This window comes from Leptonychotes weddellii, chromosome 10 (genome assembly GCF_054177405.1).
Source record: "Leptonychotes weddellii isolate Sample4059 chromosome 10, ASM5417740v2, whole genome shotgun sequence".
Taxonomy (NCBI): Eukaryota; Metazoa; Chordata; class Mammalia; order Carnivora; family Phocidae; genus Leptonychotes; species Leptonychotes weddellii.
The window spans coordinates 106253829-106279742 of NC_138378.1; the positions used below are offsets into that span (position 1 = coordinate 106253829).

The 25914-nt window shown below is 39.1% G+C and overlaps 1 protein-coding gene and 1 long non-coding RNA gene across 8 annotated transcripts in view; one reads left to right on the top strand and one right to left on the bottom strand.

Annotated features, from left to right (window-relative positions):
• Nucleotides 1-11705, bottom strand: part of LOC145723674 (uncharacterized) — a 43424-nt gene extending 31719 nt beyond the window's left edge. The window contains exons 1-2 of the long non-coding RNA XR_014148924.1: nucleotides 11598-11705; nucleotides 9220-9341 (exon numbers count right to left, since the gene is read on the bottom strand). This is a non-coding gene — a long non-coding RNA (uncharacterized LOC145723674). The remainder of the gene's footprint in view (nucleotides 1-9219; nucleotides 9342-11597) is intronic.
• The window catches only part of ITSN2 (intersectin 2), a 139531-nt gene continuing 125052 nt past the window's right edge, over nucleotides 11436-25914 (top strand). For 2 of the 7 annotated variants that reach the window (XM_081832144.1, XM_081832147.1), the window contains exon 1: nucleotides 11449-11573. The gene's annotated coding sequence lies outside the window, so the exon portion shown is untranslated. Of the gene's footprint in view, nucleotides 11574-11765; nucleotides 11922-12280; nucleotides 12387-25914 lie in introns of those variants that run through there. The other 5 variants (XM_081832149.1, XM_081832143.1, XM_081832146.1 and 2 more) reach the window with 5 other exon arrangements.

The window sequence follows — 25914 nt, forward strand, 5'->3', positions numbered from 1 at the left end:
CCAACAAATTTGGCAACGTAGAAGAAATGGATAAATCCTAGAAAGTTACAACCTACCAAGACTGAATTATGAAGGAATAGAAAATCTGAACAGACTGATTATTAGGAAGGAGATTGGATCAGTAGACAAAAAACTCCCAACAAACTGGAGTCCAGGATCAGATGGCTTCACTGGTGACTTCTACCATACCTTTAAAGAAGAATTAATGCCAATCCTTCTCAAACTCTTCCAAAAAAATATGAGAAGAGGGAACACTTCCAATCATTTTACAAGGCCGGCATTACCTTAATACCAAAACATCACAAGGACACTACAGGAAAAGAAAATTACAGGCCAATATATTGAACATAGATACAAAAATCCTGAACAAAATACTAGCAAACCAAATTCAATAATACATTAAAAGGATCATATACCATGATCAGTTGGGATTTACTCCAGAGATGCAAGGATGGCTCATCATCCACAAATCAATCAATATGATGTGCCACATTAGCAAAATGAAAGATAAAAATCATATGATCATCTCAACAGATGCAGAAGAAGCATTTGACAAAATTCAACATCCATGTATGATAAAAACTCTCAACAAGGTGGGCATAGAGGGAATGTACCTCAACATAATAAAGGCTACATACGACAAACCCACAGCAACATTGTCTCAGGAACAAGACAAGGATGCTTATTCTCACCACTTTTATTCAACATAATATTGGAAGTCCTGGCCAGAGCAATTAGAAATGAAAGGCATCCAAACTGGAAAGGAAGAAGTAAACCTGTCACTGTTGGGGCACCTGGCTGGCTTAGTTGGAGGAGCATGCAACTCTTGATCTCGGGGTCATGAGTTCAAGCCCCACATTGGGTATAGAGATTACTAAAAAAAATAAATAAACTTAAAAAAATAAAAAAAAACTGCGACTATTTGCAGATGACATGATATTATATATACGAAATCATAGAGACTCCACTAAAAAAAAACCTTTTAGAATAAATGAATTCAGTAAGGTTGCAGGATACAAAATCAATATACAAAAATCTGCTGTGCTTATATATACTAATAATGAACTATCAGAAAGAGAAATTAAGAAAAAGATCCCATTTACAATTGCATCAAAAATGAATAAAATACCTAGGAATAAACTCTACCAAGGAGGTGAAAAACCTGTACACTGAAAAGTATGACACTGAAGGAAGAAATTGAAGAAGACACAAATAAATGGAAAGATATTCTTTTTTTTTTTTTACGATTTTATTTATTTATTTGAGACAGAGAATGAGAGACAGAGAGCATGAGAGGGAGGAGGGTCAGAGGGAGAAGCAGACTCCCTGCCGAGCAGGGAGCCCGATGCGGGACTCAATCCCGGGACTCCAGGATCATGACCTGAGCCGAAGGCAGTCACTTAACCAACTAAGCCACCCAGGCGCCCCAAATGGAAAGATATTCTATCCTCATGGATTGAAAGAATTAATATTATTAAAATGTCCATACTACCCAAACCTATCTACAATTTCAATGCAATCCTTATCAAAATTCCCATGGCATTTTCCACAGAAATAAAACAAATAATCCTCAAATTTGTATGGAACCCCAAAACATAAAAACCCCCAATAGCCAAACCAATCTTAAGAAAGAACAAAACTGGAGGCATCACACTGCCTGAATTCAAACTATACTACAAAGCTATAGTAATCAAAACAATATTGTACTGGCATAAAAATAGGCATATAGGGGTGCCTGGGTGGCTCAGTTGGTTGGGCGACTGCCTTCGGCTCAGGTCATAATCCTGGAGTCCCGGGATTGAGTCCCACATCGGGCTCCCTGCTCAGCAGGGAGTCTGCTTCTCCCTCTGACCCTTTTCCCTCTCGTGCTCTCTATCTCATTCTCTCTCTCTCAAATAAATAAATAAATAATCTTTAAAAAAAATAGGCATATAGATCAATGGAACATAACAGAAAGACCTGAAACAAACCCACACATATATGGTCAATTAATTTAATGACAAAGGAACCAAGAATATACAATGGGGAAAGGACAATCTCTTCAATCAATGGTGCTGGGAAAACTGGACAGCTACATACAAAAGAGTAAAACTGGATCACTCTTTTACACCATAAACAAAAAATTAACTTAAAATGCGGGCACCTGGGTGGCTCAGTTGGTTAAGCATCTGCCTTTGAGTCCTGGGATCAAGCCCCGCATCAGGCTCCCTGTTCAGTGGGGAGTCTGCTTCTCTTTCTCCCTCTCTCCTTTCTTGTGTACTCTCTCTCTCACTCTCTCTCTCACATAAATAAATAAAATCTTTAAATTAAAAAAAAAATTAACTTAAAATGGATTAAAGACTTGAATGTAAGGCCTAAACTCCAAGAAGAAAACATAGGCAATAAGCTTGACATTGTTCTTGGTGATGATTTTTTGCATTTGACACCAAAAGCAAAAGGAACAAAAGCAAAAATAAACAAGCTTCAAACTAAAAAGCTTCTACACAGCAAAGGAAACCAACAACAAAATGAAAACCCAACCTACTGAATGAGGAAAATTCACAAATTATATGTCTAATTCGGAGTTAATATCCAAAATATATGAAGAATTCATATAACTCAATGCCAAAAAAGTCCAATTAAAAAATGAGCAGAGGATCTGAATAGACATTTTTCCAAAGAAGACATACAGACAGCCAACAGGTATATGAAAAGATCATCAGGGAAATGCAAACAAATGAGATACCACCTCCCATCTGTTAAAATGGGAGTTATTAAAAAAGACAAGAAATGACCAGTACTGGTGAGGATGTAGAGAGAAGGGAATCTTCCCACATTGTCAGTGCAATGCAAACCGGTGTGGCCACTATTGAAAATAGAATGGAGTTTCCTCACAAATTTAAAAAGAGAACTGCCATATGATCCAGCAATTCTACTTCTGGATATTTATCCATAAAAAATGAAAATATTAACTCAAAAGGATATATCACCCCCCATGTTCATTGCAGCATAATTTATAATTGCCAAGATAAACAACCAAAGCGTCCATCAATGGATGAATGGATAAAAAAAAATGCAATATACATACAATGGAATATTATTTAGCTATAAAAAGAACGAAATCTTGCCACTTGTGACAGCATGGGTGGACCTTGAGGTCATTATGCTAAGTGAAATAAGTCAGACAGAGAAAGATAAATACCATATGATCTCAGTCATATATGGAATCTAAAAAACAAAAAACAAACTCATAGATACAGAGAACAGATTATTTATGGTTGCCAGAAGTATGGGGTGGAGGGGGGAGTGGGTGAAATGGGTGAAGGGGGTACAAACTACCAGTTATAAGATAAATAATAGGACTGTAATGGACAGCATGATGACTATGTTAATAATACTCTATTACATATTTGAAAGTTGTTAAGAGAGAAATCTTTGTTCTTATCACAAGAAAAAAAATTTGTAATTATGTATGGTGACAGATGTTAACTAGACTTATTGTGGTGATCATTTGGTAACACATACAAATGTCAAATAATTATATTGTACAACTGAAACTAATATTATATTATATACCCTTTATATCTCAATTTTTAAAAAGAATTGGTAAAATCGGAATACCATAATACGTAAATGAACAGAGAATGTGAAGAATTTGCAGAAGAAAAATTAATTTTATTACTCAAAAGTAATTTTATTGCTTTTATTAACTAACAAAAGTACTAAAGTGTTGATCATCATCTTATATTGTAATGATCTAAGGAAAACAATTTAAATTGAAAAATTATTTTGCCTAGTAATTAAAATTTTTAAATGTAGATGTAATATTTTGAGGAGGGTATAGTAGAATTGGTATACTCCTATGCTGCTATGACAGAGTAAATTAATATATTTTTATGGAAACTATCAATAATTATTTTTATGCAGTAATTACAGTTCTGAGAATTAATTATAAGGATGAATGCCAAAAGAAAAAAAATGGTATCTATGGAAACATTTATTGTGAAATGTTTTTTATGTATGTTTAGGTGTTTAGAAAGGAAATGTAATTTATAATAACAAAAAATTAAAATCAGTCAATAACAGGAGAATCATTAATTATGGTACTTCATTCAACAGATAGTATGCGGGTTTTAAAGGTAAATATGAAAAATATAGAAAGCATGCTATTATGGAAAAGTATTTATGACTTTACATTAAGTGAGGAAAAGCTGAAAATTATATTACATGATGAATATAGTCAAATAATGAGTATGTATCTAAATGCACAAATCCTAGGAGGAAAGTGAAAGAGGTTTGATTTTTCATTGTGATGCAGCTGCATTATTTAGAATCTACGTGTAATTCTGAACTTATTTAGAATTATTGAAATGTTTGGAAAATAAAAAGGAATAAAACAGCCCCTTTTTTCCCTGAAGAAAAAAGTGAATTTTAGAAAATAAAAACATTGCTGGATATGGGGAGGTTGGTCAACAACTTTCTTATATACCAAAACGATGCTGGCATTTTCCAGAACACAGAATTGAAAATTCTTAATGCTGTAACAGAAAGAACTTGAAATTATTTTTTAGAAAAAAATGAGATGGACAGATAAATGGATGCATAACATTTACACAAAGATTTTCATTAATTACTTCTTGATGAAAATAAGATAATAGGCAACCTCTTAAAGATGACCTACTCTGAAATCTTTTTAAATTTCTCATCTTACAAATGCATAAATTGTAGGAAGAATTTCAAAGTGGGGTAAAAAATCTGTTGCTTCAAAATGGTCTGTCTACAACATTGGGCAAAAGAATCCAGACACAGATAGATACATATTGTATTTCACTTACATAAAGTCTAGGAGCCGGCAAATTTATGATGTGTGTACTTTACCATATGCAAATTATACCTCAATAAAGAAGAAAACAAATGTTCTGTAGTCAGATAAAATCATTTCACAGAATTGAAAATCAGACACAGACATTCAGGTTTTATTTTCCTTCAATTGCCTATTTCGAATGTAATGAAGCTTTTCTAAGTATTTCAAATAATCCGACCTTACTGAATTACCTGGAGTCAATATGGGTGGTCACGAATGGCAAGATGTTCATTTAATTAGTCAATATGGCTCACTCTGGCCAGACTGAGCATACATCTTTTTTTTTTTAAGATTTTATTTATTTATTTGAGAGAGAGAGAGAGAGAGAGAGCACCTGCATGAGAGGGGAAACGGTCAGAGGGAGAAGCAGACTTGCCGCCAAGCCGGGAGCCCGATGCGGGACTCGATTCTGAGACTCCGGGATCATGACCTGAGCTGAGGCTGAGCCACCCAGCATCCTCTGAGCATACATCTTTAAGGCCACTGCAGCTACTCCTCTTCAAATGATCAGGTGGATTCTCTTTATTCTAAAGAGTTATGTTTTACATGAGAGACCCAAAGGAGAACAAGGAATAAGACCATATAAGTCACACCCTGGAAATCCACAACCAACACAGAGAACAGGAGTGCACTTGACATGAAGTTTGGACTGCAGGGGGAGAAATCATAGCTCCGGGAGCATCACACGGTGTGTCTGCAGAGCAGAACTTGACCTACTATTTATTTGCATCTTCATATTTCGGGGAACTGTTCTTCCAAGATAAATTATTTTGGAAGTTCTTACTCATGCATATTTAATACGCAGATAGAGAAATTACTGATGCTGTAATATAGTGAGAAGAAGTATTGTAGAGTAGAAAGAGAATGATCTTGAGGGTCATAAAAATAAGGATTCAAATTCTAGCTCTTCTACTTCCTAAATATGATTATGGAGAAATGGTCTAATTTCTCTCAACTACAGTTTCTTCACCTGTGAAGTGAGGTTTATAATACCTGCCATGCACTGTTATCTTTCATTAGAGACTATATGTATATCTATATGTATATGTGCCTGGCACACTCAGCAAACAATGGTGGTGGTGATTGTTAAAAATTCTCAGCTTTGGGCGCCTGGGTGGCTCAGATGGTTAAGCGTCTGCCTTCGGCTCAGGTCCTGATCTCAGGGTCCTGGGATCAAGTCCCACATCGGGTTCCCTGCTCAGTGCAGAGCCTGCTTCTCCCTCTCCCTCTGCCACTCCCTCTGCTTGTGCTCTTCTATCTCTCTGTCAAATAAATAAATAAAATCTTTAAAAAAAAAAATTCTCAGCTTTTATGGCTGAGTGGCTTTGTTCAAATGCTGTACTTTTTTTGGACACTCAAACTTGTTCATTTATTTAAAAAGGCAAAAACATCCACCTGTTGAAGAATGGCTTCTAAGGTTCAATTAATTTGCAAGCAAGCCTATTTTGTTCTTTCTTGCCCTCCTATGTGGTTCTACTGAATTAAACACTTTTTAAAAAAGACTTTGTGTATTTGCCAGAGAGAGAGAGAAGAAGCAGGGGGAATGGCAGGTAGAGGGAGAAGCAGGCTCCCCACTGAGCAAGGAGCCAGATGCAGGACTAGATCCCAGGATCCTGGGATCATGACCTGAGCTGAAGGCAGATGCCCAGCTGACTGAGCCACCCAGGCATCCGTGAATTAAACACTTTTAAAACACAGGTACTTGAAAAAAGAAAAAGGCCCATTTATTGGATATATGTAACACAAAAGGAAAAGAAAGAAGAAAGAAAGAAAGGAAAAGAAAGAAAGAGAGAGAGAAATGGCAAATAGCACCAAGCACCCAACCCTAATTTCCATCTGAGTCCCAAGGCAGAGAATTCTCCTGGTCTGGTCATTCTTCCCTAGGGTGGATGAGGATGGTGACCAAGCTGACGTTGCTGACCCCATTTTGGGCAGTGATTTCATTGCTCTAATCTTTAGATGTTCACCTTGCTCTTGTGGGAAGTCAAGACAGGGCAAGTTTTAAGCGTATCATCTAAACAAGCAAAACGTGGCCTCCCATTCGCCTGGGGTCTTCCCCCCTCTGGTGCTCTGGCACCACAGCAAACAGCAGCACCATCTCTCTCTCCTGGGACGGGGGGTTGGGGCCAGTTATCTTTCTTATATTTCACTGGCTTAGGATATTATCTTCCTTAGGAAGAAGAAAATGGTAATTCTAGAAATAAAAATGTTTGTCCAGCTAGATGGGGCCAAGCAGTACAAAATGATCTGATCCATTGTGTATTTTAAACTAAAACATTGCTGCTATCTGAACCCAGAATAGCATAGCCTGTGTTTCTCTATTTAAAGGGGGGAAAGAAAGCCGCAACAACCAGGCATGGGAAAACTACCCACACAAGACTGAGGCCTGATTTTACCTCTTTCCTTTCATAGCGACCAAGGTTAGATGATCACAAACAGATCTTTACCCTGCTTCCCAGGATTGTTGTGGGGATTATAAATGGAATAACAAAATTGCTCTGTCAAGTGCAAAATGCCACATAAATATTAGTTAGGTTATCACAAAAAGGGAACTGGAATCACTCCAAGTTTGTGCTGGAGATGGCAGCAACGAACTGAAGGGACAGGTGGGCAAATACGACAGACAGGAAGCACGTCTGACTCCTGAATAGGGGCTGGATTCCCTTTCGCTGAGCTACACCTGCCAGCCTGGAAGCCCCTGGTGCTTCAGTCATGAATGGGCACGTCCTGTCCAGAGCTGCAGGGCCTTGCCCCAGTCTGGCCCTTGGCTCCACCTTGCTGTGCTGGCCCAGTCCCAAGTCTGGGCTAACTTCCCCTCTAATATGCCTGGTACTACCTCTTCTAGTACCATCAGGCTTTAAGCCAGAGCCTCAAGTTTTGCATGACACAAGTGGTCCAATAATGAGAATACTCCTTCCGGTGTGCTCAGGAATTATCCTTCCCTCCTTTTCCCCCTTAAATCGCTGCTTTTTCATTTCTTCTCTGTGCCAGGGCTCCAGAATAGGATGCAGGAGGTTACGAAGCTGGTGACAGGGTGAAGGAACTAATTAGGCCCATTAACCACGTCTCTGAACTGGGTCTCAGCTGCTTCCACTAGTGCTAATTCCTCGCTAACTCCTTGTTTCCAGTAGCTAAAACGTAATAGGTTGTTAATAACTATTTGCTGAATGAAAACAAATATCAAATTAATGAATCAGCAAATACATACCAGATGGAGCCCTAGGCCTTTTCCTGGACCCTGACTTCCCCTATCCCTGACCTGCTTTTCATTTGCTTTTATGGTCAAATACTAGGGCAGTCTCAGCTTGGTTTCCCAGATTGACTTTAACTTTAGTTCTTTCTGCACAAAGAATGACTGTCAGCACATCTATTCTTCTGTGTGAGTTTTGAAAGAAAAAAAGAAACTAAAAAAGGACCAACCTCACTTTCCATCTATTTCTCAGAAGGAATAGAATAATTCTGACTCTGTGTGTGTGTGTGTGTGTGTGTGTGTGTGTGTGTGTGTTTAGGAGTGGTATAGAGATATTGTGAGGGTTTTTTTTTTTTTTCCCTACAGAATAAAAGAGACTCCCTGGCTAAAAAGCACAGTTGCTAACAATAGAGGCATATTAACTCCTACCAAATATAGAAGGTAAAAGGAGAACAGCTTTAGATTCCCACTGCTCACTATTCCTATCTTCAGATGCCCTGAGGATCAGAAGGGTAGAGCCAGGTTTTTCTGGCGTTCAATGGTGGTTCAACACTGCTTTCTCTATATGAACACCAGATAATACCAAACAATAAAATATGCGTGTAACTGGAATGCCAGAAGGAGATAAGAGAGAGAATGGGGCAGAAAAATGTATTTGAAGAAATAATATCTAAGATTTTTCTTAATTTGATGAAAGACAGAAATTTGCAGATACAAGATTGTAAATACATGCCACACAGAATAAACACCAAAAAAGACACACTGGTGCACATCAGAGTCAAATTATTGAAAGCCAAGGATAAAAAGCAAATCTTGAAAGCAGCAAGAGAAAATGACATATTACATAGAGGAGAAAATGATCTGGTCAACAGCTGACTTTTTCAGTGGAAACCATGAAGGCCAGAAGACAATGGGAAAACATCTTTGAAATGCCAAAAGAAGAAAACTCTGTCAATCCAGAATTCTATATGCAGGGGATATGTAATTCAAGTATGAAAATAAAATAACATTTTCAGATAAAACTAAGAGGACTTGTAGCCAACACACCTGCACGACAAGAAACAATAAAAGAAGTTTTAAATTATTTGTTTATCACATTGTCTTGGAAATTTATTAGTAGAGGCATTGCATATGAGCTCCAGTTTCTCACAGCCTTCCTTTTCTATAGGATAGATAATATATTTACCTGATGGGATGCTTAGAGTCTGGAATTGCATCTTTTCTCTATTCCAGCCTCTTCCCACAACTGTGTGTTTGTTTTGAGGGTAGACTGGGTAGGAATGGGGTTAAGGATGGAATCCTTGAAATCTAACAGAAAGAGAAATTGATATAACATAACATATATATGGTTGGGGTGGGGAGAATCAGTGCAGGTAAGGAAAACAGATTGAGATTAAATGCTCCCCTGGGAAAAGCTAGGTTACTAGGAATAGGCCTCAGAATCTATCCTAAATTGTGGCAGAACCTGGGGAAGAAAAATGTAATCTACCTACTCCCTTCCCTGACCTGTATGCCTTCTGACCCTACAATAACTCATAATCTTCTTTAGATTTGACAGGAAAGTCTCTATGTCTTAGGTAGGACTTAGTTCCTTCAAGTATCTGATCACCAGTTGGTGTTGGAGGTAAATAAGAGGTAGTGGGATTTGGGAAATACCAAGGAGAGAAATTACAGATACAGTTCCAAGGTATGCTCTGTGAATAGAAGAAGACATCAAAGAAGTAGGATGGTGTTTGTTTGTATCATCTATGTAAATCATAAATACTGAGTGAGTAGGATAGGGTGGACAAACTGGCCTCAAAGTTCCTTATGGAACCCTGAGATATAATGTTTTAGCAGCTGGGATACTATAGGCTCCCAGTTGTATACAGGATGCCAATTTCCATGAAAGGTTGCTAAATTTTTGGTTTATTTTAGGGAGATGTTTAAAAATGGTTTTTTTTTTTTCCTCTTTTTGTTTATAAATACTCCTTTTAACAAACTTAATTTTTGTCCTGCCTTGGATTTGGCACCTCCTTCAGAAAGAAAGGGGACTCAGGGTGAATTTTACCAGGTCCAGAACCCAGAAACACAAATGCCATTAACCAAATGGTGAGAGGGAAATGGAGACTAGCTATTTGTCTGTCAGGAATAAAAAAACAGGTTTTGCCCTAGACCAAGTCTCTGGAGCATTATGCTGAGAAGGATTCAGAGGCTTAGAAAGGGGCTTGAATATGGGCTTTGAAAGGAAGTACCACAATTAATTGGTGATGTCTGCCATGGGAATGAGACCATGCGGTCAAGAGTGCTGTTCTTAGGTTGGGTGGTTTGTTTGCAGATTGATTGGTCCCCAGGAGACAAGGGTTAGATTAACCCCAGTAGATAAGGGACTTCCTAGACTAACACAAAGGAGTCTGGCCTCACTGTGTCACTGAAGCACAGAACCTGTCTGTCAGGTCTTGGTCAGGTCCTAATCGAAGAGTTAGGAAAAACACTGAGTGTGAGAGCGGGAAAAGCTTGTTTATCATCATTGATATTTGCTAAGTTCCTCACATGAGTTGGCTGGCCAGTTCAGATAGGCCTAAGCTTTGGACCCATCCCTCTGGAGCCAGCCTTGCTAACTTCTCCTGCCCTAAGGTAAGTAAGGAAGCCATGGGATCATTTGATCTGCACAGATTTCTCCTTTACCAACATAAGTCAGGGGGCTATGAGTTTTGTTCATGGGACTAGCCCCCACTCTGCCTCTAAAAGCCAACAGAAATATTGGGTCTTGTAACCCCATTTTGTTATACTCAGAAGGAACCATGACTCTGCCTCCAACCCCAAGTAACAGAAATCCTTTCTCTAGAACGAGTGCTGTGTCAAGGGCAAAGGGTATAAGGTGGTAACTTGAGTTGAAGTCCGGTGTTTTGTGCGGAGACCAGGAGCAGGAAGTGTTGAGAAAAAAGAGATACTCTGATCTTGCCAGGTGGCTATAGGGTGGGGAAGAATGTTCAGCTTCTGCAGACCAGGTGGCGGAACTTGGGGAGAGATCAACGTCTTATTGCTCATGAGTTTATGGAGTAGTTGCTCTCCCAGGTGGAGGCGGGTGGGGAGGTCCCCACCTTGTTGGCCTTTTTTATGTGGTAGAGAGGAGAGTGAGGAATACTGAGTGGATGACCCTTAGGTATGGTTAGTCTTTCTGGGGACTGTACCAGACCCATAAACAAGGGTGAGAACGACCTCCTTCTCCTGCCTCAGATCCCCTTTCCAGGAGAATCCCAGCTCTCACCTCAGCGAATTAACCTGAGAGAGAGAGAGAGAAGGCTCCGGAGAGAGCCCCATGTGGGGTGCAACAGGCATGTGTCCGACACGGCTAGGCCTTCCCCGAAACTTTGGGGGTTCTGCAGTGGCAGGAAACGCACCACCCAACCTCAACATGTCACCTCGGGGAGGAGGAGCCAGGTGGGCCGTCGCTGCTCCAGGAAAGGGCTGCCGGGACCGGGACTTCAGGGCCTCCCCGAGGGGAGAGCGGAGCACTGGCACTAGGCCCGCGGGGTCCGGTGCCGCGGGATTCTGGGGGTGAGGAGCCGCGCCCGGGCTAACCTCGGGTTCCCGAGGGTGGGGGAGTCCGTGCCGGCCGCGGGCGGGCGGGCCGTCAGCTGCTCGGCCCGTCGCCTACCTCCCCGCCCCCCGGCTTCCTGCGGAGGCCGCGGCCGCCATGTTGTTGTGGGGCTGAGGCGGTGCCGCGGAGCCCGAGCTGCCGTGACAGGCTGCGCAACAGGTTCGCTGTCGGCGGCCTGGGGACGAACCGAGCGGCGGCGGCGGCGGCCGAGCAGGGTCTCTCGGCGTCCGCCCGCGGCCGCGCTGCCAGTGCCGAGGAGCGCGGGGTCGCGCTGTGACGTGCGGGAAGCGCGGCGGGGGCGCCAGGTGGGTGAAGCGGCCGGCGGGGGCTGCGCTCCGGCGCGGGGCAGGTGCGGGCGCCGCCGCGCTCGCCGCGGGGAGGCTCGGCGGGCCGGGCTGGGAGGCGGCTGCGCGCCCTGGCCGCCGCGGACGAGCCCTCGGGAGCCGGAGCTAGGCCCCTGGCGGGCTTGGCGGCGCCGGGCGGAAACCTCCGGCCCCGGTTCCAGCCCCCGCGGCAGGGCCGGGGCGGACGCCGAGGGGCCGGGGCCGAGCCGCCCCTTCCCGTGCGGCCGAGCCCCGGCCCCCAGACCCCAGCCCCCGGCCTCTCCTGGCAGGTGCGGACGCCGCTGAGGGCCGGGGGCGGCGTGGCCCCTCGCTTTCGCTGTGCCGGCAGAAGAGGGCCCTTAGGGGCACCCGCACGCTTGCTCGGGGACCCCCTTTTTTTTTCCGCCTAGTTGGCTTGCCTTGGTAATGGATGGTGCAGAATGTCAGGTGAGCCGCATCCCGGTGCGTCAAAGTACCCCGAGTCACGAGCGACCAGTGGGCGGATGCTCGGCGTCCACCGCTCGCATTAAACCAAAGTTGGGAAATGTTACCGTTTGACTTTAGCGTTGTTGATTTACAGGGTGTACAGGAAGCACGGAGAGATGTAATCTCTCAGGCCAGAGTAAAGTTTATTGCTTATTATTATTTTTTAAAAGACGCCCGCATGTGCGTAGTGAATGGGTAAACAGAGGCTGAAACTGCAGATGGCTTTGCAGTCTGTAAAAAGATGCTGTATTTGGGTGATTAATCATGTGCTTTGTCGTTGAATGATTGCCGATGGCAAGTATGCTTCATTTGAGACTTGAATTAATTATGAATTAAGAATATGTTTGATAGAGCCAACCAGTTTATTTTAGGAATTAAGGTTAACACAAAATGATCGCTTTATTAAATGCTCTAGTTTGTTTTTACTAGAGTTTACTTGCTTACCCAGAGATAGGCAAGGTGTGACTTGAAATTTTGTGTTTTAGTGAGCTTAATTTAGGTGGCATAGACTGTAGGTTAAGCTTCTTAAGCCTCTTAAGAAAATTAATTGCCTCTTTCCCTGTACTTGTTTGCTATATTGTAAGTGATAAAACCTAAACGCAGTCTGGAAACATTATGTAAAACCTTTACATAAATTAATAATAATGTCCCTCAAATTTTAAAGGTAGTAGCAACTCTGATGTGCATACCTTGCTGTGCCTGACATTCTCTAGTAATTTCTCTCTCCCACCCCCTAGCTTTATTTAGATATGATTGACATATATCTCCTGTAAATTCAGAAGTGGAGAAGGTGGAAGTTGTTTTTAAAAGCTTAATTTAAAAACAATTTCATATTTTTCAAGGACGTGGAAAAATATGCATTGCTGCTATTTTAATGTAATATTAATGAGCAGCAGAAAAGTTTGTATTTTTTAATGCTCTAATGCATTTATTCCCTCTGCTCACCCTTATAATGAAAGGTAGAATGGTCTGAAAAAACTTGACCTATACTGAATTATTGAGCAGGAAAGTACTGTGTCAGTTCTCAGCAGATCTCAAGGCTAAAATCCCAGTCGTTCCTGAATATGGGGAAATGTGTTAGGCATGTTCTGGGATTAGGATTATAGTTATAAAAAATTTGTATTTTTGCAAAAAAAAAAAGAACAGTATAAGGAACCTCTCAACACCCATCACCCACGCTTAGGAGCTGTCAGGATTTTCTTTATCCATCTCTTTTTCTTCCTTTATTTTTTAGTCATTTCACCCTACATACTTAATACATCTCTTTTTTTTTAAGTGGATTTTTTCCCCATAACCTTAAGATTTTTATTTTTAATGTATCTTTAATACAGAGTTTCACAAATTTCCATCTTTCTAGTAAGACAAAAAACATTTATTGGCCATCTCCTTCAACTACTTTCTTCAATATTAAAATATATTTACTGTGGTTATAATTTATTGAGCACTTAGTACATGCTAGGCCATATGCTGTTTTGCATAATCAGTTAAATCTCACAAAGACCATAAGAGTAGTACTTTTTCTCCTATGAAATAGATGAGTGAAATGCTAACCTGGAGGTTAATTGACTACTCTCAGTCTCTGAGCTGGTAAGTACAAGAGCCAGGTTTCAAACCAAGATCCTTCTAACTTTAGCACCTGTGCCTTTATCACTCCTCTTGGTTCAGGGGGAAAAAAAAAGTTATTTGGGCATTCAATAAATATTTGTTGTATAAGTAAATGAATGAAAATACATGTTAGTCCACTGATAACTAACTAGCATTTTTTATACTATATTTACTTGTAAAGCACTTTATGAACAAGTTCCAGAAGTGATTCAGAATAAACTAATTATATCGCTAAATTATATCACTAAAACTTATATTACTAAAATTGTGGTATATTTATCAGTACATTTGCTTCTCTTTTTTTCCTTTTTTTTTTTTTTTTTGATTCTGATCTTTCCAGTACCTTATTTATGGAAAAATTTTTTGTGGAGTAACTATTTTTGAAGAAAGACTAAGAAAAGCAGACTTTTTTTGGTGTACTAATTGTTAAAGGCAGGATTCCAAGTGTGAAGTAGAGAAATAAGAATGTTTAGAATTAACTCTGTAAATGGATAGATCTAAAGATGAAGGTGCATCAGAAATGCTGTTTTTCTCTTGAGTTCATTTTTTACTTTGTACCCTTCTGTAACAACAGAGCACAGCAACTGATGACAGAGGACAGCCACTGATTATTAGAGTCCTGGTGGGTAGACTGCATATTTGTAGGTATTCTTTGAGAAGGAGGAACTGAACTGGTCTTAAAGGATCCTAAGGCAGAGAGGAAGTGGGGGAGGAGGGGAGGAAACTGAGCAAAAATAGGGCAGTGAATGCATCAAGAAATAAGGTATTTATACAACTCTAAGAGGGCAGCATATTTCATTTGCAAATGTATAGTATTATTTTGAGAGATTCACTTAAAAAGTCATTTCACAGCTCTATCAGGATGCTGAATGATTTAGTTACTTGTGAAGCTATTCAGCAGTGGTTATGGGAGACATTTAGCGGTCTATTACCAGACGGTAGACATTTAACTTGTCTCATTTAAGTAACTGTCTTATGTCTTCTAGATTATTTTCTTCGCTAATGCATATTCATTCTAGAAAAAGTATATGTGGTTAATAAAAATTTCTTATTTTCACTGTAACCATAGTAGATAAGATACAGGCTTTCAAGTTAAACCTCCTGCTCCTAACTCTAACACTAAATAGCTGTATGACCTTGAGCAACTGATTTTAATTCTCTGAGCTTCTGTTTCTCATCTATAAAATGTATCTATCTCATAGTGTTGTCCTATGTGATATGAAGTGCTTAGCACAGTGACTACTGCTTAGTATGAGTGCTCAGTAAATGATACCATTATTCCAACTAGTCAGTGAGAAATTTCAAACTAGCTTAATGCTTTTTTGTGGGGGGAGGGGGTCTTTTTACCTAGTGATTGGGAAAAAAAATTCACTTTTTTGCCTCTTAATTTTTAATCTTATCAAAACAATCCATATAAGAGGTCTGGAAAATAGAAGAACTGATCCACAATCCCATCTCCCCCTAAAGAATCTGTCTTTTTAGTCCTCTTAATTTGGATGGGGCGGGGGGGAGGGGGAGGGGGGAGAAAACATAGCCTACAGGAAGAAAAAAAGAAGTCTATATCTGCAAAAGAAGCTCCTGCTTTGGATTATCACTTCCAAGTTTTTGAATCCAGGTGCTTAAATAACTTGTACTTTTCAGTGTGAAGAGCACTTGGCTGGTATGAGGCAGACAGGGGGAAAGAATGGTCAAGAATGGTGGGCCATGTCAAACTATAGAGTCCATGGAGATAAACCCCAGCAGGGTTTACTCCGACAGTTAGGAGGACACTGATAACTATAGCATTATCATTTTCTTTTTGCTTAAACACGTTGGTGTAGGTATTTGGACACTTTTCATCATCCTACTGCTCCTCCTTCACACGTAAGATTGAGTGCTTAAATATAAGAATTAAGTAGGTCAGGTTAATAAATTTCATAGCATAAGTAGCATTTGGTAATTTTATTTTTTAGTGAGCATGAAATACATTTTGGTGAGTATAAGTGAGAACTTCAAGATTAATGAAATTTGCAGGGAATGATGTGAACTGAGATGTATGTGTAACACTTCCTAACATTGTGGTAAATCCTGGAAACTTGAATGGTAGAACAGAAGCTATGGTTTATTTTCCATTTACCTTCTCCTCACTAGGGGCATTTTAGGCTTTTCCTCTGCCAAAGTTCCAGTGACCTTCCAGCTTATAAATTGATTTTGTCTTGCTGCAGAAACATCCCATATTGAAAAGCTTTCCCTGTCCACTTCTCCTTTCTTCTGGTGTCTGGTCCTCGTTCAATGATTCTGACTTGGAGTTTTTGGCTCCTTCAGGATCCAGGGTTCCAGTGGGTCCAGAGAGTTGAGTCACTTGTATGATTGAGATGTCAAGAGCCATTTAGATACAGATAACCCAAAACTTTTTCTGAACATTACTGTCTAGTATCTGGGTTTTATAGTCTTTGTAGAATGGTGGTGTTCTCATCTTGAAAAAGTACATGCTGCAGCTCCCTCTTAAATACATTTTTGCTTGCTTTCCTCATCAGATTGACTTTACCTCATCTTTGTCTTTCTAGGGGCTTCGATGGGAAAAAAAAAAAAGCCCCCTCCCCACTGTTTTCTGTCATCTGTTTTAACTTTTTTATTATCAACAACCATTTTTCATCTTTAAAGAATTAAACCCAACAAAAGTTACTCATAAATCATGGTACCAAATTAAATCTTTTAACAAATATTGAGTGCCTTCATGCCAGAAACTGGTCCAAGCAATGAGCATATAAGCAGTAAACAAAATCCACAAAAATTCCTGCCCTTGTGCTGTTTACATTCAGGAGGGAGAAGGAGAGACAATAAAACGTTTAGAAGTTAGTTTGCTAGGTCTATGGAGAAAAGTTAGGTAGGAAATGGGGGTAGGGAATGTGTGGACAGTTGGGTGGGTGGTAATTGAGAGAAGTAAATTTGCCTTATGTGAAGTTATTATTAAGGAATTCAAGATTTGGGAAAGGATTATTCTGTGCGTTTTATGAGTAAACCTAGTATTTCACATCATTGTATTTAAAATAAATGTCCATCATTTCAATATTACTGTTGGGTTTGCACCCAGCACACCTCTGAATATTTCTGTTTTCTAGTAATTTAAGCCAGAACAACAAACCTCAGGCACAGCAGGAGTCTAGAACAGAGATTTGTCAAATGGTTTAGAATAGATACCTTAATTTTATTTTTCCTAAAAATGATATGTTGTGTTTGTTTTTAAATCCTGTAGGCTTTTGTTTATACCATGTTTATGACTAATATATGTTCTTTTGGAAAATTGGAAAGCAACAGGGAAATTGAAAGAAGAAAATAATAGTCACTAATAATCATATTGCCCGGAGAAATGGTCAGTATTAATATTTTAGATCTCCTTCTAGAAATTTTTCTTTGCAAAAAATGGAATTATATATTCTGTGTAACCTGTTTTTTTAGCTTACTAGCATTTATCAAAAACATGGTTCTGTTTTATTGTATATTTATCTACAATGTAATTTTATTGGCTAAATTATATTGCCTTGCTACCACAGAACATTCATAATGTCTAATATGAACTGAGCATTCACTGTATTCTAGTTACTTTTGAGACACTTTGTGTATTTTTACTCATTTAGTTTTCAGCCTCTCCATAAGAACTGTTCTATTATTATTTATTTTACAGTTGAGAAGATTGAACAAGGACAGGTTTAGTAATTTTCCCAAGATCCCATAGCTAATAAGTGGTAGACAGAGGATGTGAACTTAGTCTGGCTCTGTATCCTGGGCGCATATTTGTTCTGTAGCATTAAAGTATTTTGTAATTATTTTTTTAATTTTAAATTGTGCCATAGTTAACATCTTTGTAACTGTATCTGTGTGCATCTATGAGTGTAAACTTACTGCCAGCTTGTCTTCTAGAAAAACTTTTCAGTACCAAAGTGTTCTCCTACCAGTGAAACCAGTCCTATTTCCCACATCCTCAGAAACATTGCTCTTTTTTTAATCTGCTAATTTGATAAAGACCACCTTGTTTTTCTTTATTATTGAAGTTATACTTTTAAAGATTTTTTTCTTTGAAAAATATTTCTCTCTGCCCTTTCTCATTTCTTTGGCATTTTCATCTCTTAGTTATTTCTAAGGATTCTTTATATTTTAAGAATAGTAACTCTTTGCCATATAGGTATAATTTTTCCCAAGTTAGTTTCTTAGTTTTGTTTTTAGATTTTTATCAATGATGAAAGCTAGAATTTATATAGTACTTCCCATATGCAGCATTAATCTAACTCATTACATTTATTCCCTCATTTAATTTTTACAACATTCCTATGGGGTAGGTGCTATTATTAGTCCCATTTACAAAGTCCTCTGACATTGTCTTTTAATTCTTAAACAGCTTTTTCCTCTGTGTCTTTGCCTATTTCTATTCCCAAGTCCTAAAAATCTCTTTTTCTAGCCTACTGGGTGATACTTATTGATTAGGTGTTCATTACTCAGTTGAGGAGTCCTTTCTTCTGGGATTGCTCATCTAACAACTTTCTAGTTCTTTAAGGAAAAGTTAGGTGCCTGTCTTCTGTCCTTTATACCTATAGCACCTATATGAAATTCTTAAGTTTTGGGCTTATTCCTCTTCTATATTCCCTGCTCTTATACATCTTATCCAGGTGTTACATTTCTGATGACTTGGTAGATATTTGTCAATTTGATTTAAAGCTACTCATGATGATGTTGGTGATATAAAGAAGGGAATCCACCTCCCAAGTATATAAAATGGAGAAATTTACACCGAGGAAGTAACAATGGAACTGGGCTTAGAAGGCCAGTTGGGGGGGTGGGGGGCGCGGTGTGGAAGAAGGGACCTAGAGACAAATTGAATGAAAACAGACTTGGAAATTTCCCATTTTGGGAATAGCAAGTTACCTAGAGTGACTTTGAGGATTATTAACCTTGCCTCTGGGAAAGCCTGAGGAAAAAAAATCCCTCTTTCAGCCCAGTATACCTCTTTTGGTATTCAGAATATTTGAATCTTCCTTCTAGATCTCTTCATTCTAGCTCAGTTTCTCTTCTGACTTCCCCCTTTTTTCCAGTGTAATGGGGTGAAGTTGGAGGGTCCTCACGTAATCCTGGGAAGGTTTTGAAATGCCCTGGGAAGTTGGTGAACTGGTGGGGTAGGCCCGCTGGTGCCTCTCCCAGAAGTCAGAGCCTTAGGGGAGAGAACCAACTGTGAAGCTGTTGTCTTTGGAGACTTGCAGTTCTAGTCACACTTCTCCCTGGCTGTTGGTGCATCAGATGAGATCTCAGTTCCTTTTCTCTCCAGCATTCATTACGTTTCTATTCTAATTTTGTTAAGAGACATTTTTCTCTCAATTTACTAGTTTAATTTTGAGGTATACAGACTGCTGGGCTCTGAGTTTTATTAACAATATAACTTGTTTGTCATTTAATGTAAATATTTTTCCAAATCCTTTTCCTCTTTCAATTTAACTTTATTTCTCATTATGTAACATATTTATTGTAAAAACAGTACATGCTGATTAAAGAAACTTTGTAAAATAGGGGGAAAAAAGTAGGAGAAAAAGTGTCATTCCAAGTCCAACAACCAATAACAACCACATTTTGGTGTCTCCTACCCATCCTATCTTTCTTTTTTGTTGTATTTACATATATATTGTGCGTGTTTTATGATACAACACGGTAGTTAAGAATAACATGGCTTTTGGGGCGCCTGGGTGGCTCAGTCATTAAGCGTCTGTCTTCGGCTCAGGTCATGATCCCATGAGCTCCCTGCTCGGCGGGAAGCCTGCTTCTCCCTCTCCCACTCCCCCTGCTTGTGTTCCCTCTCTCACTGTCTCTCTCTCTGTCAAATAAATAAAATCTTTAAAAAATAATAATAACATGGCTTTTGCTCAGTGGAGTTTTAGTTCTAGCTTGGCTTTTTTTTATTAGCTTTATGAGAGTAACACTCTCACTAAGCCTTGGTTTGCCCTTCCTTAAAAAGTGGAGATTTCATAATAATACCCTTAGAGTTGTCAGGAGGATGAAAAGATAATATATGTTTAGTGTGGTCATCTCATAATAAATTCTTTATAAATGTAACAATAATAATCAGGCCTGTCTTTTGGTAAGGTTAGCTGGGGCTGCTGCCTGGGCTATGCCTGGAGGGAAGGGGGCATGTCTGAGGCATTGTACCTTTCTTTTCTTTCTTTTTTTTTTTTTTTTAAGATTTTATTTATTTGACAGAGAGACACAGCAAGAGACGGAACACAAGCAGGGGGAGTGGGAGAGGAGAAGCAGGCTTCCTGCTGAGCAGGGAGACCGATGCGGGGCTCGATCCCAGGGCCCTGGGATCATGACCTGAGCCAAAGGCAGACACTTAACGCCTGAGCCACCCAGGCGCCCCTGTACCTTTCTTTTCTGAAACAAAATTCAGTTTCAAAAATTTTTTTTTTAACATTCTCAAGGGACCTATGAAATAGTTTATAATGAGGCCTTCTTCAGAGTGTAATTTATCTTGGGTCAACCCTGCAGTTGGTGGCTGGCCCTGAGGATCAGACCCTTCTAGGATGACCATGTTATAATGATGATGTCAATGATAACACGTGAAGACCTAAGGGTCGGGCTTGGAATTTTCTAAGTATTCAGTGATTGTTAGCTGCTATTATTATTTTCATAATGATACACATTTACATCATAAATTATAAGAACGTAACCAGTTTCCATGTTATTACATGGTTTAGCCGACCTTGTGTTTTTAAAAGTAGGTTTGTAGAGAGATAATTTAGATACCATTATGAATTTGATATTTGATTTAAGTAGCAGCCTGATACTTAGTTCAGTGTATTCCCCATTGTTGAGCACTCATGTTACTTCCAGTTTTTTCTTTCTATACTAACTATTAATTGCATGAATATCTTCAGATTTCCTCCATTTATCATTATTTTCTTATGACAGATTCCCAGAAGTGAAATTGTTGGCTTATTGGATCTGAATGTTGGTAGGGTTCTTGCTGTATGTTCTCAAATTGTCTTCTGAAGAGCAATACCAGTTTGCATTCCCATGAGTTATGTCTGCAGCACTCAACTCCCCTCACCTTTGCTAGCCCTGAGTATTAGCCAAGGTTTTTTGTTGTTTAAATTTTAGTTAACATACATACAGTCAATTTTGGTTTCAGGAGTAGGATTCAGTGCTTCATCACTTACATAAAACACCCAGTGCTCATCACAACAAGTGCCCTTCTTAATACCCATCACCCATCTAGCCCATCCCCCACCCACCTCCCTCCATCAGCCCTGTTTGTTCTCTCATGGCAGGGTGGGGTGCCTGAATGGCTCTTTCATTGAGCATCTCCTTGAGTGTCTTATTGAGCTTTCTGCTCAGGTTGTGATCTCGGGGTCATGGGATGGAATCCTATGTTGGGCTCCCTGCTTGTTGGGGAGTTGGCTTCTCCCTCTCCCTGTGCCTGTCCGCCTCCTCCTCATGCTCTCTCTCTTTCAGATAAATAAAAATCTAAAAAAAAAAAAAAAAAAAAAGTCACTTATGGCTTATTTCTCTCTCCTTTTTCCCCCTTCCCATATGTTGATCTGTTTTCTTTCTTAAATTCCACATATGAGTGAGATCATGTGATATTTGTCTTTCTCTGACTTATTTCACCTAGCATAATACGCTCTAGCCCCCTCCTTGTTGTTGCAAATTAGCCAAGGTTTTTGTTTTGTTTTGTTTTGTTTTCTAAATAAGTTTTTCCGGAGAAACAAAACTTCATTTGCATTTCCTTGTTTTTTTCATGATGTTAACATCTATTACCCAGTTTCATTTCCCCTTTGGAAAACTATTTTAGGTCTTAGTGTTTTCATTATCTATTTTAATAGTTCTCTGTACATTAAAAATATTGACTATCATATTTGTTTTGGTTTTTCCCCATTTACCTTTAAATTTTGTTTTCAATAAACGTTTAAAATATTTATATAGATGAATCTTAATTTTTCCCTTTGGGTTTTCTTGAGTGACTTTAGAACTTAGAAAGTTATTTTTTTTCAGAGAGGAGATATTTTACTTGAAGGTGAAGCATCTATCTGAATGTTTTCCCTCTCTACTTCTTATTCAAGGCAAGTAAATAGTTTTGTTTCAATATTTAGTCCTGATATGAGACTGAAGCGAACAGACCAAGTAGCCGGCTCTCCCCACCTTCCCCTTACAGGGTGCAGGCTGAGTCACAGGCTATTCTTAGGTGGTTTTTTTTACCCCCTTTGTGTGGGTGAATTGTCTTGTTCAGAGTTGTTGATTAGTTCTTCTAAAACTGATTTAATATAAATCTGCAGTATTATTGGAGTAGTAATGACTTCAGTATTAGTTTACCATTTCTGTTCTTTTATACCTGCTTGGTATATTGGTTGATTCTTTGTAGGCTAAACTTAACATTTATAAAAGTTCAAACTTATAATTTATATTTAAACATCTTAAACTGAAGATTCTAAGTTGCAGAACTAGAACTATTAACTAAGTTTGTATAGGAAAGTTATCTTCTTTGAAGCTTTTAAGTCTCAACATATTTTGTGTATTTCAGCCCTAAGCCTTTAGATAGAAATAATAGTAACCTTTTTCTCAGATATTAAATAAAGTGAGAAAAATATGTCCTTCTTATCAGTAATTGGTACAACTTTAGCTTGTTGTACCAATTCAGTGAAATCAAGGTAACTATTGTGTTAAAAATAATGTTGAAATGATAGTGGTAATAGCCATCATTTCTGAGCACCTTCTATGTGCCAGATGCTTTAGAGACATTATACCTAAGCCTTAAAACAACCTGGTATTTAGGTACAATTATCCACACTTACAGGTTAGGAAGTTGAAGCTATATCATGTGGAGTCCACAAAGCTAAGGAGTAACTGTGCTGGGATTTAAACACAAGTTGGCTGACGTATTTTCAGAGTTCAAGTTATCAGCCTTCTTGTCCTCATTGCAGTTGAAAGAATGCTAACCTCCAAGAGTCAAAGCATTTGTGTTTCTTAAAGGATATTTTAGTGCCAGTCACATGGCTGACTTCCGGACACTAGGTATATGAAGATGAAGAGACATTCATAGGTGTTCACAGTGTCATGGAGGTGGTTCGCATGAAAATAAGAGTTAATGATACTGGGAGTATGTAGTTTATGGAGATATATACAAGATCAAACGGGAATGTGGCAAAGGAAGCTTTTGTAAATGGAAGTGTCACTGAGGAGGTAGGTAGTTCCACAGGTTCAGAGAGGGGGGAATGAAATAAGATGGGGCAGAGATAAAGGTGGGAACATATTCCAACACTAGAAAAATAGGCAGAGGATAAACCCTAAAACGCCTCATATGCCATGTGAAGGAGATTAGGTTTATTTAATGTAAAGGTTTGTTGAGATAATTCATACCATAAAATTCACCCTTTTAAAATTTACAATTCTGTGGTTTTTATTATATTCACAGAATTGTGCAGCCATCACCAATATCTAATTTTAGAACATTTTTAAAGACTTTATTTTTTTGAAGATTTTATTTATTTATTTGACAGAGAGAGCGAAAGAGTACATGCAGGGGGAGCAGTAGAGGGAGGAGAAGCAGGCTCCCGGCTGAGCGGGGAGCCTGATGTGGGGCTCCATCCCAGGATGCTGGGATCATGACCCGAGCTGAAGGCAGACGCTTAACCATCTGAGCCACCCAGGCAACTAATTTTAGAACATTTTTTAAAAAGATACTTATTTATTTATTTGAGAGGGTTGGGGGAGGGAGCAGGAGGAGAAGGGGGAAAGGGCAGCAGGAGAGGAACAAGCAGACACCCTGCTAAGCAGTGAGTCTGATGCAGGGCTCTATCCCAGGACCCTGGGATCATGACCTGAGCCGAAAGCAAATGCTTAACCAACTGAGCCACCCAGGCACCCCTAATTTTAGAACATTTTCATCATCCAAAAAAGAACCCCCTTAGCCATTAGCAGCCATTCCCATTCCTCCCTACACCCCCAGGCCTAGGCAACTACTAATCTACTTTCTGTCTCTATGAATTTGCCTATTCTGGACATTTCATATAAATGGGAACATAAAATATGTGTGGTCTTTTGTGATTGGTTTCTTTCACAACTGTAAAGTTTTTAAGGTGTGTCTTTGTTATAGCATATATGAATAATTCACTTCTTTTTATGGCTAAATATTCTGTTGTATGGATATACCACAGTTGGTTTATCCATTCATCAGTGGATGGACATTTGGGTTGTTTCCACTTTTTGGCTATTATGAAGAATACTGTTCTGAGCATCTGTGTACACATTTTTGCAAGGACATAGGTTTAGGTTTTCGTTTCTCTTGGGTTCATACCTATGCTGAGTTATATGGTAAACTATGCTTAACATTTTGAGAAACTGCCAAATTGTTTTCCAAAGCAGCTGAATCATTTTACATTCCCACCAGCAATGTAGGAGGGATACCTTTAGGAGATTAGATTTTATACTACTAATGAGTGTTATTACACAGAGTCACAGTGGAAAAATGGCTGAAAATTTTTGGATTAGATTGCTGCTTCTCCAGTATGGTTCAAGACACATGCTATGTCAGCAGGCTTTTCCTGATGAATATGAAACTAAAATGTAAGTTATTTTCTTTTTTTTTTTTTTTTTTTAAGATTTTATTTATTTATTTGTGTGAGAGAGAATGAGAGAGAGCACATGAGAGGGGGGAGGGTCAGAGGGAGAAGCAGACTCCCTGCCGAGCAGGGAGCCCGATGTGGGACTCGATCCTGGGACTCCAGGATCATGACCTGAGCCGAAGGCAGTCGCTTAACCAACTGAGCCACCCAGGCGCCCGTAAGTTATTTTCTTATTTCTTAGGAGCTACTGTTATTTCGTGTCCATAGTCTTTGTTTTTTGTGTTAGTGTGGGCTACTTACTGATAATCTGAGTTACTAAGGATTACTGAAATTTACTGTTCATAAACTAAAATTAACCAGTTTCTAGAGCTTACTGAGGGCTCTAATTTAGTTTTCTATTAAGAAACTTGTTAGCTATACAGTACTTCGGCAGCATTGAAAAGTTCCTACAAGGTACACCCACACTCAGATGTAGATACTGTTTTCAGTGCAAGCATTGGTATTGTCTTGAGTTTGATGTGGTTCCAATTGCTATTCTTGAATTAACTGTAATTAATTATAGAATCAATGTTAGATTTAATTTTGTTGCCCATTTTGCTCTTATGCAACTGTTGCATTGTATACTTCTTCATCATGGAGTTATTTTTCTATTGGAAAATGGAAGCAGATGGTTAGGTTGGGTCTCTTGTCCCACTTAGGTGGGCCATGGTTAGAATAGTTTGAGAATGAATGGAATACGTAATGGAAGGATTCTTTCTCACTCTAATATAGTATACCTTTTTAACGTGGGAATTAGTGTATTTATAATTAAGAGCCTTAGCTATGGAAAACATGAACCGTCTGAAAATCTTCACATTGGCTTTAGAGGTCTGAAGCCTTTGGAATTGTATGCTACATTCTGTACATTTGTGTTTTTTTCCAGAAAGAGCAACTATAGGTTTGCCAGATTTTTTTAAGTCCATGACTCCTCAAAATTAAAGAACTTAGATTGGTGAAGAGAATTTGTAAATTTGTGTTTTTGAAGTATTTGAGGGAAGTGAGACCTTGTTTTGGTTAGAGATAGATATTTTCTGGACACACTGTTGGTTTTAGTGGGACTAATTCCATATTAGAGTATCTCTATCTTGTTGTTTTGTGGTAGTATTTCTCCCTGTCAGAACTTGGAGTTTGCTTTTAAAATCCTCATTATACATTTATTATTTTATATTTGCTTTCTCAGTAGATTACGATGTTCTATTTAAGAGCATTCTTTCTAGGGGCGCCTGGGTGGCTCAGTTGGTTAAGCGACTGCCTTCGGCTCGGGT